Source organism: Lacerta agilis, chromosome 3 (genome assembly GCF_009819535.1).
Source record: "Lacerta agilis isolate rLacAgi1 chromosome 3, rLacAgi1.pri, whole genome shotgun sequence".
Lineage (NCBI taxonomy): Eukaryota > Metazoa > Chordata > Lepidosauria > Squamata > Lacertidae > Lacerta > Lacerta agilis.
In genome coordinates this window covers 111,300,354-111,313,124 of record NC_046314.1, presented here as the reverse complement: position 1 = coordinate 111,313,124, position 12,771 = coordinate 111,300,354, and positions in this window count along the sequence as shown.

Below are 12,771 nucleotides of genomic sequence, written 5' to 3'. Positions count from 1 at the left end.
GCCATGAACCTACACGCTTGGAAGAAGCTGTTGGTGTTTGGCACATGCCAAACACCAACATAAAGTGAGGCTAACTCCTAAAGCTTTCACATGGCTCTTTGCTTTCTATTGGCAAAACTTCGCTCTAAATTATTTGTCCTATGGCCGCTGTCATTGTCCACCATAGGGCGCGAGTGAAAAGACTCAAAACCAAAGCTTTGTTTCCAGGTGCCCCTCCCCACATTTCTTATCATTAAAGGTAAAGGTAAAGAACCCCTGACAGTTAAGTCCAGTCGCGAACGACTCTGGGGTGGCAGCCCTCATCTCGCTTCACAGGCAGAGGGAGACAACATTTGTCAGCAGTTTTTCTGGGTCACGTGGCCAGCATGACTAAGCCGCTTCTGGCAAACCAGAGCAGTGCACGGAAACGCTGTTTACCTTCCCGCCGGAGCGGTACCTATTTATCTACTTGCACTATGATGTGCTTTTGAACTGCTGGGTTGGCAGGAGCAGGGACCGAGCAATGGGAGCTGAATTTGAAAAACAAGCTACACTTGCTATTATTGATGAGAGAGAGAGAGAGAGAGAAAGGAGGGGGAGGTTTACTTGATTTTTTGCTGTACGCAGGGATGTAGAGTAGCAGCTGATGGATAATAATATTGGTAAATACTGGAGGGGGGGTGTTATATAGATCTTAATTGAGAATATGAGCAGCAACATGGGTTCGTCTTGGACATATCTTATAAGGATAGTGGGAAGCCAGTTTTGGGAAATTGTATTAACTCAGCTAAATTGGCAAGATTTGTAATAATTAGGAAAATCAATAAAAAATAATTGGCCAAAAATAAATAAATGGCAGGGCCAGTCCTGTCGTAAGGAGAGACTGTCAAAGGCTAAAAATTGATGACTGAATGGTGCAGCAAGACTTCATTAATTAATTAATAATACATTGGCTCCTACAAAGCAGATTGCAGAAATTCAATAAGAAGCATAGTTTTCAATTTTTTGTGAACTACTAAATGCTTGCGATCATTATTACAAGACATCTGCCATGATGACAGTTAGGATATAACCCAAGAGAAATCATCTCAACGTTCATATCAAACGGTGTAGAAAGGTGAGGATAGGGATAAGGCAAACAGATGGCTAAATGTTTCCTGTGTTTATTCCACAGCGACATATTTGATGGTTGTGTCGACCCTTAAAGTCACAGTTGTTGATTTCCTTGCTTCTGCTGCTCTCAAGGATGTTTCCTGGGACACGCTCAGAGTTACTATTGCTAATACTTTGGTTTCCTGAAAGAGTAAACATGGAAATTTGTGACTCTAGTAAATGCTGAGGAAAACCTTAAAAACCTGCTGCTCTCAGATAACTGATAACTTTGACCTAGCTCTGAAAAAGCTGTCATGCCACCTAATCAAAGATGGCTCCTTCGCCATGTATCACCAGAACATACCAATTTACTGTATATTGTCATGATTATACATAGAGAAACTAAGCACATGGTATGTGTGGGGAGGGGAGGTGTCCCTTCATTCAGACAGCAGATCTCTTTGATTCAGTTACCTGGGCTAACATCAGGCTTCACACTTTAAATATGAAGTAGAGCTTGTCTTGCCTAAACTTCTGAAGACTCAGACGTCTCTCCTACTGACCATAATGGGATAATTAATAAATACCCATTGGTGGTTTTTGAGTTGTGTTTTTTTTTAAAGGTTGTTTGGATGAATTTGATGAAATGTGCAAAAACGCAATAGCCCCTTTTTGCAAGGGGCGAGTACACCAAATTTCAGACAAATAGGTAGGAAAGGAGATTTGTGGCAACCTCGAGCCTTTGCATGGATGTGCAATGTAGCACTGTGATTAAGTAAGAATTGCATCCATTCCTCCATGAAATTTTGCCTCTGGCCGCATGCACAGGTGGGGGGAAATCGCCCCCTGGCTTTAATGTGAATGTAAAGGTAAAGGGACCCCTGACCATTAGGTCCAGTCGCGGACGACTCTGAGGTTGCGGCGCTCATCTCGCTTTATTGGCCGAGGGAGCCGGCGTACAGCTTTTGGGTCATGTGGCCAGCATGACTAAGCTGCTTCTGGCGAACCAGAGCAGCTCACAGAAATGCCGTTTACCTTTCCGCTGGAGCAGTACCTATTTATCTACTTGCACTTTGATGTGCTTTTGAACTGCTAGGTGGGCAGGAGCTGGGACCGAAAAACGGGAGCTCACCCCATCGCAGGGATTCGAACTGCCCACCTTCCGATCGGCAAGCCCTAGGCTCAGTGGTTTAGACCACAGCACCACCCTTGATAAAGGGCTCGGTGGTCTCCATACATCTGCTCCCATCTTTGAGGTCAATCTCACTGGTCTGGCACTTGAGCTCTGATGGTCCTCTGCGGAATTCTATCCCAGGAAAGGTCTGATTTACACAAGAGGCAGTTACAACCACCAGCTTGAATGGCTTTAAATGAGGCTTAGACAAATGAATGGAGGATAAAGCTATAAATGGCTACTAGCCACAATGGCTATATTCTACTTCCACTTCATAGGCAGTATGCCTCTAAATACCAGCTGCTGAGAATGGCACATGTTCAGAGTGCTGTTGCGCTGATGTTCTGCGCCATAGGTATCTGGCTGGCCACTGTGGGAACAGGATGGTGGACCAGGAAGGCCATTGGCCTCATACTGCAGGTTCGTCTTATGACTGGCTGCTCATGCAAATAAAGAGATAACCCAACCTTTGAGACCAGGTCAACAACATTTCAAGGGTATTGGTTTAAGAGATGTGTGGATTGCAGCTGAACCTATTCCCCCAGCCGACCATTTCTCTCCTGCAACCCCCTCCTGCTATGCAATTTACCCTTTGCAAATACCCACTAAAGACATGCACTCATCTGGACGATGTTGCGTTTTTGCATTTTATCTGTCAAGCTTTGCCACTCACTTTCTGCAGCAGTGAACCCTGTTAGTGCACTTGTGAAGGGAAGAACTATCTGAAGGACATGCATGAGCAGTGCATACACCTCCCCGCCATTTGCAGTACTCTTCTGGGTCTCTGCAGAGACAGAAAATACATTAAGTGAAAAGGTGGTATTCATTTATTCATTTATTTGATAAATTATTGATAGCTCTTCCTTTCAGAGGGACCCAGAGCTACAGACACAATGCAATGCAATTAAAAATAAAAGAAAAATAAAAAAATAAAATTTTTGATTTCACTTCCATAATACTCTCCACACTGCCATGTAGAAGAAGAAGAAGAAGAAAAAGAGTTTGGATTTGATATCCCGCTTTATCACTACCTGAAGGAGTCCCAAAGCGGCTAACATTCTCCTTTCCCTTCCTCCCCCACAACAAACACTCTGTGAGGTGAGTGGGGCTGAGAGACTTCAGAGATGTGTGACTAGCCCAAGGTCACCCAGCAGCTGCATGTGGAGGAGTGGAGACGCGAACCCGGTTCCCCAGATAATGAGTCTACCGCTCTTAACCACTACACCACACTGGCTCTCCTGTAACCTGCAATATTGTGGATTTACCTTTTACAGCATATGCCACTTCTTCCATTCTTACAGTATCCATAGAAAACATACTGTTCCTCACAGCTAGTTTTTCCAACGCATCGGCCACCCTTTTTTACACATTCTTTGTGTTTGATGTATGTTTGTTGTCCATAACTGTACACAAAACCTGTAAAAGAAACATAATATACCAGAATCAAATAACTGGACACTTTCTCATTCAATTCCTCTTGAATCTCTTATAACGGCTAAATTTTTATTTTTTTATTTTTTATTTTTTACCTTTTTAAAAGCAAAGCCTCCAAGCAAATGCTGAGTTTCCCAAACAGGTTGGACAATTGAGGAAATCTGAGGGGAGCAAATAATACCTTAAAAAGCTAGCAAATTTTCTAAGACTTGTTTCTGAACTGGGGGTCTGCATTAAAATATAAACATAAGGCTTATAGTTTAGCTACTCTTTGGTTTTATTTAGGGCTGATTGAAAGTTGCCTATTAAAATTCTCTCTGCTTGCCGGGGGGTAGGGGGAAGGTGAGGCAACTGAGATGGAGTAGTACCAGAACCTTTCTTCTTTTCTTTTGTAGAGCCAGTGGTTGGTGCCCCGTGAGCATGGCATGCGCCCAGGGGGGCATGTTGCACATTCTGGGGGCATGGCGCACCACCCACGATGGCATAGCATGCCGCCCGCAGGGGCGTCAAGCGTGTTCTGGGGGTGTGGTGCGCCACCTGTTGGGGAATGGCGCCCGGTGCAGGTGCGCAGTGGAAGTCCAGGGGGGGCGCCGCGATGGCACCCTACTGGAATAGTGGTGCCAGGGGTGGTCCGCTCCTCCGCCAATGTTTAGAGCAATGCCACATTCTCATCTCTGTATAAGAGAACTTAGTGGGGCTTACTGTTGAATATACATCTGCATAGGATTTTATGTTAAATTCAAATTAACTAGGTAGGTGTTAATTTGTTATATATATATTTTTGAAAATCAATAAAAATTAATTGGGGGTTAGAAAAGGATTTCAATTGTGCCCCCCCCCTTGCATTTCCCCTCACAGAGCTACCATTATCACAGTTTCTTGGAAAGAGGAACTGACTGTTAAGCCGCTCTGGGAGTGCCACTCCCACCCTTGAGCGCAAGTGGATTTGCCACATCTCAACTCCCCTGGGAAGAAGACTCAAAATGGTTTAGCCCCACAGAGGAGTTGGGGAAGGGTCAGGTGAGCTGACAGGTGTATCAGGATGGGGAAGAAGCCAGGCTTCAAAAGCTGGCTCTGCCCCAAACACTCCACTCTTCTCTTTGCAATTCCTTCCCTCCATTTGTGGCATGGACTTTGCTAGTTGCATGTTTGGGGGATGAGTAGGATTTTTTTGGGGGGGGAGGTGGGAGCCCTAGTGACTCCTCTTTTTCACCTACTCCCTACTTCTGGGAGTCCCATTTTTGAAGCGGTGTTTTTAATTTGCTTGTTTGGCTTTCAGTCTTGGCAGGAAAGTCAAGTGGGGTATATATGTTGTTGTTGTTGTTCAGTCATTCAGTCGTGTCCGTCTCTTCGTGACCCCATGGACCAGAGCACGCCAGGCACGCCTATCCTTCACTGCTTCTCGTAGTTTGGCCAAACTCAAACCTGGAGTAGGAACTGGCAAGCCACTCCAGTATCCCCGCCAAGAAAACTCCATGGACAAAGACAACAGTGGGGTATATATACCCGTGGCATTATTGGACTTAGGGCACTCTTTGCCATCAAACGCTGTCTGGGTGTTAGGTCCTGAGTGGATTTTGTGGGACAGTTTCAAGGTGAGGGGTATCCCGCATGATGGGCAGGAGATGACGCCTCCCAAGAAAAATGAATCCTGAAATCAATTCCAGTTTTTTTGGTTTTGTACTCCTATAGCAGGGGTAGGCAAGAGGAAGAAGAAGAAGAAGAGTTTGGATTTGATATCCCGCTTTTCACTACCCGAAGGAGTCTCAAAGTGGCTAACATTCTCCTTTCCCTTCCTCCCCCACAACAAACATTCTGTGAGGTGAGTGGGGCTGAGAGACTTCAGAGAAGTGTGACTAGCCCAAGGTCACCCAGCAGCTGCATGTGGAGGAGCGGAGATGCGAACCCGGTTCACCAGATTATGAGTCTACCACTCTTAACCACTACACCACACTAGGATGAAATGGCCCAGATGACGCCCCACACACACATAGTGTGTGTGTCATAATGGATATCCCCTCATCTCATAGAGTCTTTTGGAATCTGTCTTTGAATGCATCACTGAATTAACAGTCTGACTAACTGGGAATTGTTTTGAGCTGCACTAAACTTCCCAATGGGGTTTTCTCCAACATCATTCTGCTGTCGTCTTTAAACAGATCTTACTTGACTCTTTCAGGGTTCCCAAGAAGAGAAGAACAAAAAGAAAGCCGTGAGCGTTTTCCATGGCAAAAGTTGTCTGATATCTCGAAGTCACTGTAAGAGAGGAAGGGTACCAAGAATTGTATTCAACACATCTTTTCTGTTTTTTGTTTGCCCAACTGAATAATCCCCCTTCACCTAGCTCCATGTGCTGTTCTGGAGGTTCTCCCAACCCTCCCAAGAAGGGGTGAGGAGTGGTGGGAAGACCCATAGCTCTAGTGGGAATCCTTTGGCTTCTGCTAGAGTGTTGAGTTAATTGAATATGGCTTCAAGATATGTAAATCACAACCTAGGACAATCCAAACAATTCTCACCTGTCGTGCCAAACACTTGAGAGCAAGTTCCATGGAAATTGCATGTTAGTATGCATGTATATGGTGTGTGTGTGTGTGTGTGTGTGTGTGTGTGTTTAGTATATTAAAGTTAGATCTGAACAGGCACAACCTTTCCATCAAAACAATGGAAATTTCTTTTTAGAAGTTTTTGCCAATGCAAGCAGCCCAGTGTGGACTTAGAACAATTCTCTCATTATCTACACTGGATAAAATTTCCAATGTGTTCAGTGAGCCTTATGCCCAAATAAATCAGAAGAGGATTACAATCTTAAACAATTTTCTAAACTCTATTATATTTTTGCTCATTGTTTCTAGGAAAGGGAAGTTAATTTCTTTTGATCCGTGTTTTTAAATGAACTGACCAAATTAATATACTCCAGCCTAATACGTATCACATTGACATTTATTTCAATATGTAAAATAAATTATTTGTATTTTGCTCAATAAATGAACCAAAATGCATATTTTATGATAACATCTGTTTAGAAATGTGTGCACTGAGATAAATCTACACATATTTTTGTCATAAAATATTGAGGGTTGTATTCAGCTGAATCCTACGCAAAGTAGACTCGTTTATGTTAACGAACCTAAGTTAGCCGTGCCCATTGACTACAATGGGTCTACTTCTGAGTAGGACTAGCATTGAACACCACCCACACTTAACTATGCCTGTTACAATGCATTTACATACATACTGTACAGGTCCTGTTACAGATCAATTGCATTCTGATCTGTAATTCTTGACAGTACAAGTTCCGAATATACTGTCAAAAGTCCAAGCTGCTGATAAAGCCTGAAGAGACTTGATTTAACTTACCTCCTTACAAAGAAGCAGTGAAAGCTCACCTTCGTATCTGGAATAACTTCTCATGTTGGCTAGTTGTTGTTGTTTTTTTATTCATTTGGTTATGCTCCTTTGAACACAGATATAATTGTACCAATTTGCAATATTTCCTGGACCATTTGGTTCTGCCTCTGACTTCCGGAGAGCCTTAATAGAGCCCTGTAAATTAATGACTGATTCATCTCATGAAAGAGTGGGATCAATGGGTCAATATTCACAGGGAAACCAAAATGCTTATTTACAAAGCTATCGTACTACCAACTTTACTGTACGCTTGTGAAACATGGACCACTTATAAACACCATCTCCAACTCCTCGAAAGATTCCATCAATGGTGTCTCCGGAAAACTTTATACATCACTTGGGAAGACAGGAAAACTAATATAAGTGTACTGGAAGAAGCAAAGATCACCAGTGTCAAAGCAATGATTCTTCAACATCAACTTCGTTGGACTGGTCATGTTGTTCGAATGCCTGATTATCGTTTTCCAAACCAACTTGTTGTTGTTGTTGTTGTTGTTCAGTCGTTCAGTCGTGTCCGACTCTTCGTGACCCCATGGACCAGAGCACGCCAGGCACGCCTATCCTTCACTGCCTCTCGCAGTTTGGCCAAACTCAAGTTAGTAGCTTCGAGAACACTGTCCAACCATCTCATCCTCTGTCGTCCCCTTCTCCTTGTGCCCTCCATCTTTCCCAACATCAGGGTCTTTTCTAGGGAGTCTTCTCTTCTCATGAGGTGGCCATAGTACTGGAGCCTCAACTTCAGGATCTGTCCTTTTACTGAGCACTCAGGGCTGATTTCTTTAAGAATGGATAGGTTTGATCTTCTTGCAGTCCATGGGACTCTCAAGAGTCTCCAAACCAACTACTCTATTCCAAACTTAAAAATGGAAAGCGTATTGCTGGTGGTCAACAAAAGAGGTTTAAAGACTCTCTCAAGGCAAATCTTTAAAAATGTAGTATAAACACCGAAAACTGGGAAACACTGGCCTGCGAGCGCTCCAATTGGAGAACAGCCTTTACCAAAGGTGTCATGGACTTTGAAGACACTTGAACTCAGGATGAAAGGGGAAATGTGCTAAGAGGAAGGCACCCTTGGCAAATCCACACTGTGATCAACTCCCACCCGGAAACCAATATCCCCACTGTGGAAGGACATGTGGATCCAGAATTGGCCTCCACAGTCACTTACGGGTTTGTTGTTAAAACCATGTTTATGGAAGAAAATCTTACTCAGCCACGAGTGATCACCAAAGAAGAAGAAGATTGCTGACCACACCCACAAAGATGACTTATGAGACAAGTGTTGCAGTAAAGGTTATTTTTTTATTAATATAGAACTGCAAACCAAAGGGACCAAAAATGGGCACGTGTAAATGGCCATCCTCCCTTCTACTGGCTTCTGCTGTTTTAATCACAAGGCATAACAACTTTCTTATCTTTCCCTCCTTCCTTTGTCCTCATACCGTCATATTATACCAGCCTCCCATGGTTCTCTTGTAAACAGAATCTTCACTTGCCTAGCCCTTCTCACGCAGATTTCAATGTTATAATTTCTATACTTCTTCTCCAGCAATATCCCACTTAGCTCCAAAAAAGGCTTCCTTCTATCATGGTATAGCACACCATGGAACGGATGCCGTCCATAACATGAGGTACCACTGTACCAGCAAATTCTGTGAAAAGAAAAAGGAACATTGTTCAAAAACTAGTAATAATGATATAGAAATTTTGATACAGAGATTTTGATCTAGCTGTTTCATATATCACCCAGCAGTAATTGCATTTATTCTCTACATGCAGTTATGAATTAATGGAAGAACCAGATGCACAAATATAAGATGGAGGACACCTGGCTTACTAGTAGCACATGTGAAAAGGATCTAGGGGTATTGGTGGACCACAAGCTTAGCATAAGATAACAGTGTGATGCTGTTCTAGGCTGCATCAACAAAAGTCTAGTGTCCAGATCAAGTGAAGTGATAATGCCACAGTATTCTGCCTTGGTCATACCTCACCTGGAATTCTGTGTCCAATTCTAGGCACCACAATTTAAGATGGATGTTGACAAGCTGGAATGTCTGCAGAGGATGACAGTCAAGATGGCCAAGGATGTAGAATCATATAAGGAACCTTTCTGACTGGGGAGGTTTAAGAGTGCTCTTTATTTATTTCATCTATCAATTGTTTTTTTACAAGAAAAGGTCTCCAAGCAACCTGACCAAATTAAAATACATAACAAAAACAAATTATGTAAACGAGAAATAATTTTAAACACCAACAATACAAAATACATTTTTTTAAAAAAATGCTTATCCAGCGACATATTAATAAGGACCAAATCTGGAAAGAGGCCATGCCAACAAACAGAACTTGAATATAGAGTTCAGTTACTGAGCTTTCCCAGTTTCCAGTTGCTTTTGGACTTACCGGTACTTTTTGCAGCATAAATAGTTGTAGACAACACATGGTGCCATGACACTGTTTCCCACGCAACCTAGAACTTTACACGTTCCCATTTTCCCCCATACACTCTTGGCTGCTGAGTTTTTTGTCATTTTCCCTGTGATAGCAAAAATAATCCAGGGGAGTTGAATTCATAATTGCCTTCAACTATCTTCACATGCTTCATGCATGTTGGCATTGTACATGTTTGGACAGTCTGTCTGTGGGACTGGCAACTTTCTTGGCTCCGGGGCTTCTCAGCCAACTTTGGTAGGTGGGAGAGAAGAAGACAGCTCACCTGTTAATCACATTATGTCAACACATGATTGACAGTTGGATTTTCCTACCCACCTGTCAAAATCTCTTGCATGTGATTCCAAAGTATCTGACAACCACGTGGTGCCACACCACAAGGGGCATTGTCGGTTGTATGCTCAGCACTTAGGGAATTATGGAGCATAGGCAGATGGGGAAGGGAGAAAGAATCCTGTGTTTTTCAAGCATTGGCTGCAGATGAGAGAAGTATCTCCCTTAGCTGATGCATTCAAAAGCCAGGCCTGCTTCCTTGGCTGTGTACAACTGTTCCCACCACAGAACAGGTGCACAAAACCGCAGCAGAATTGAGCCTCCCTCTCTCACTCACAGATTGGCCTCAGCAGACTAAAAGCATCACAGCCTTTCATTGCATGAGGAGCCTTGAGTAGAACACAATCCTTGTACCAGACCTTCATTCAACCTTCAGCATGTGAAAAGGTGCAGACATAGAGGAAGGTGAAGGGCCAATGGGATATTCACCTCTGTCCTCATCATGCACTGGTACTACATGAGGAAAAAGAATGACTGGGCATGTGAATGTCTCCTTGAAAGTGGAATCAAATCCACAGATACCTGAAGGAGCATCTCCATCCCCATAGCTCAGCCCTGACACTGAGGTCCAGCTCCGAGGGCCTAATAATAATAATAATAATAATAATAATAATAATAATAATACCCCGCCCATCTGGCTGGGTTTCCCCAGCCTTCTGGCAATTCCCTCACTGCGAGAAGTGAAGCTACAGGGAACCAGGCAGAGGGCCTTCTCAGTGGTGGCGCCCGCCCTGTGGAACGCTCTCCCATCAGATGTCAAGGAAATAAACAACTATCTGACTTTTAGAAGACATCTGAAGGCAGCCCTGTTTAGGGAAGCTTTTAATGTTTGATGTTTGATCACATTATTATTATTATTATTATTATTATTATTTTGCAAGGCTGCAAAAAGCTAAGTGACATCACTTTAGAGGCTGCATCCTGTACATAGATGACACATTGACATCCCTCTTCTAAATGGCCTCCAACTTCTTCTTAGTTACATCATTTTAAAATGATTTTTTTTCAATTTTCGATGCATGCCTTATGCGCAGAACACAAAAGCACCCATGAAATAACAAGAGCTAAAAGGCAGGCCTTCTTCATGGCTGAAGCATGACCAGGAAATCAAGCTGGACAGCAGCTGGACAAACTGAGGTACTGAGTAGAGCACCATGAAGGTTCTCTGTGTTATGAAAGACTGCACTGCCCTTTCCCTGCTCGATGATACAAGGACACGTAAGCCCTGCGTTCTAAAAATCCTTGTGCAGTTAGTATGACAACCAGAACTGTTGGTGTTACTGCTTAATAAGACACAGTGGGCAAAAGAGAGGAAATTCTGTACAGTACATTAAACCGACAGCTGAAAATCCATGCCAAAAACTCTATATATCACAGATCTCCATCTGGTGCCAAAGGTCTGTTGATGGGGACAGACTAAACAGCTTCGAAGATTGTAGTTAAGTTCCATAAAAATTGTTTAAATATATAAGAGAGGGGTTGCAACTGTCTGATCATAAGAGCCACAAGGATGACACTATGGTTTCAATGTACTGCACTGACTAGAAACTGCAAATCGGGTTCTCCTATCTAGATCAGCAATGGGGATCCTGCGGCCCAATGATATGAAAGCCCGATGCGTTAACGGTCCTGATACAGTAAGAACAACAGCCGGAACTGTTGGCATGTGCTTGCTCAAGCAGACATGGTGGGCAAAGGGAAGGACATTCTGTACAACACACTAAGTTGCAAACAAGGTAAGGATTCACTGAACTGGAAATCCATTGACATGCATGCATCTATTGCAGAGCTCCATTTGGGGCAAAACATTATGGCTCAGCTGTTGATGGGGACAGACCGTTGCCAGCATGTTACTACAGTGCTGAAATGTTTGCACTGCCTGCTCATGTGCTCTTGGTTCAAGTTTCTTATATTGATCTACAAGTCCCTGAACCATTTGGGTCTGTTGTTGTTTAGTCGTTTCGTCGTGTCCAACTCTTCGTGACCCCATGGACCAGAGCACGCCAGGTACTCCTGTCTTACATTGCCTCATGCAGTTTGGTCAGACTCATGTTGGTAGCTTCGAGAACACTGTCCAACCATCTCATCCTCTGTTGTCCCCTTCTCCTTTTGCATCAATTGTTTGGCGATCAGCCTTCTTTATAGTCCAGCTCTCACTTCCATACATCACTACTGGGAAAACCATAGCTTGCATTATACGGACCTTTGTCGGCAAGGTGATGTCTCTGCTTTTTAAGATGCTGTCTAGGTTTGTCATTCCTTTTCTCCCAAGAAGCAGGCATCTTTTAATGTCATGACTGCTGTCACCATCTGCAGTGATCATGGAGCCCAAGAGAGTAAAATCTCTCACAGCCTCCATTTCTTCCCCTTCTATTTGCCAGGAGGTGATGGGAACATTGGCCATGATCTGAGCTTCAGACCATATTTTGCACTCTCCTCTTTCACCCTCATTAAGAGGTTCTTTAATTCCTCCTCACTTTCTGCCATCAAAGTTGTGTCATCAGCATATATGAGGTTGTTGGTACTTCTTCCGGCAATCTTAATTCCAGCTCGGGGTTTATCCAGTCCAGCCTTTCTCATGATGAATTATGCATATAAGTTAAATAAGCAGGGAGACAATATACAGCCTTGTCGTACTCATTTCCCAATTTTAAACCAATCAGTTATTCCATATCCAGTTCCAACTGTAGCTTCTTGTCCCACATAGAGATTTCTCAGGAGACAGATGAGGTGATCAGGCATTCCTATTTCTTTAAGAATTTGGGTCTTGGATGGCCTAATAGTCGCTGATCACTGAGGTCTTTGCTGGGGTCACTGTTATTGGTCCCCCATGGCTCAAACACATGGTTCCTATTCACCAGGGGGCATGCAATTCAGTATTGTGGGCCCAATTTTAT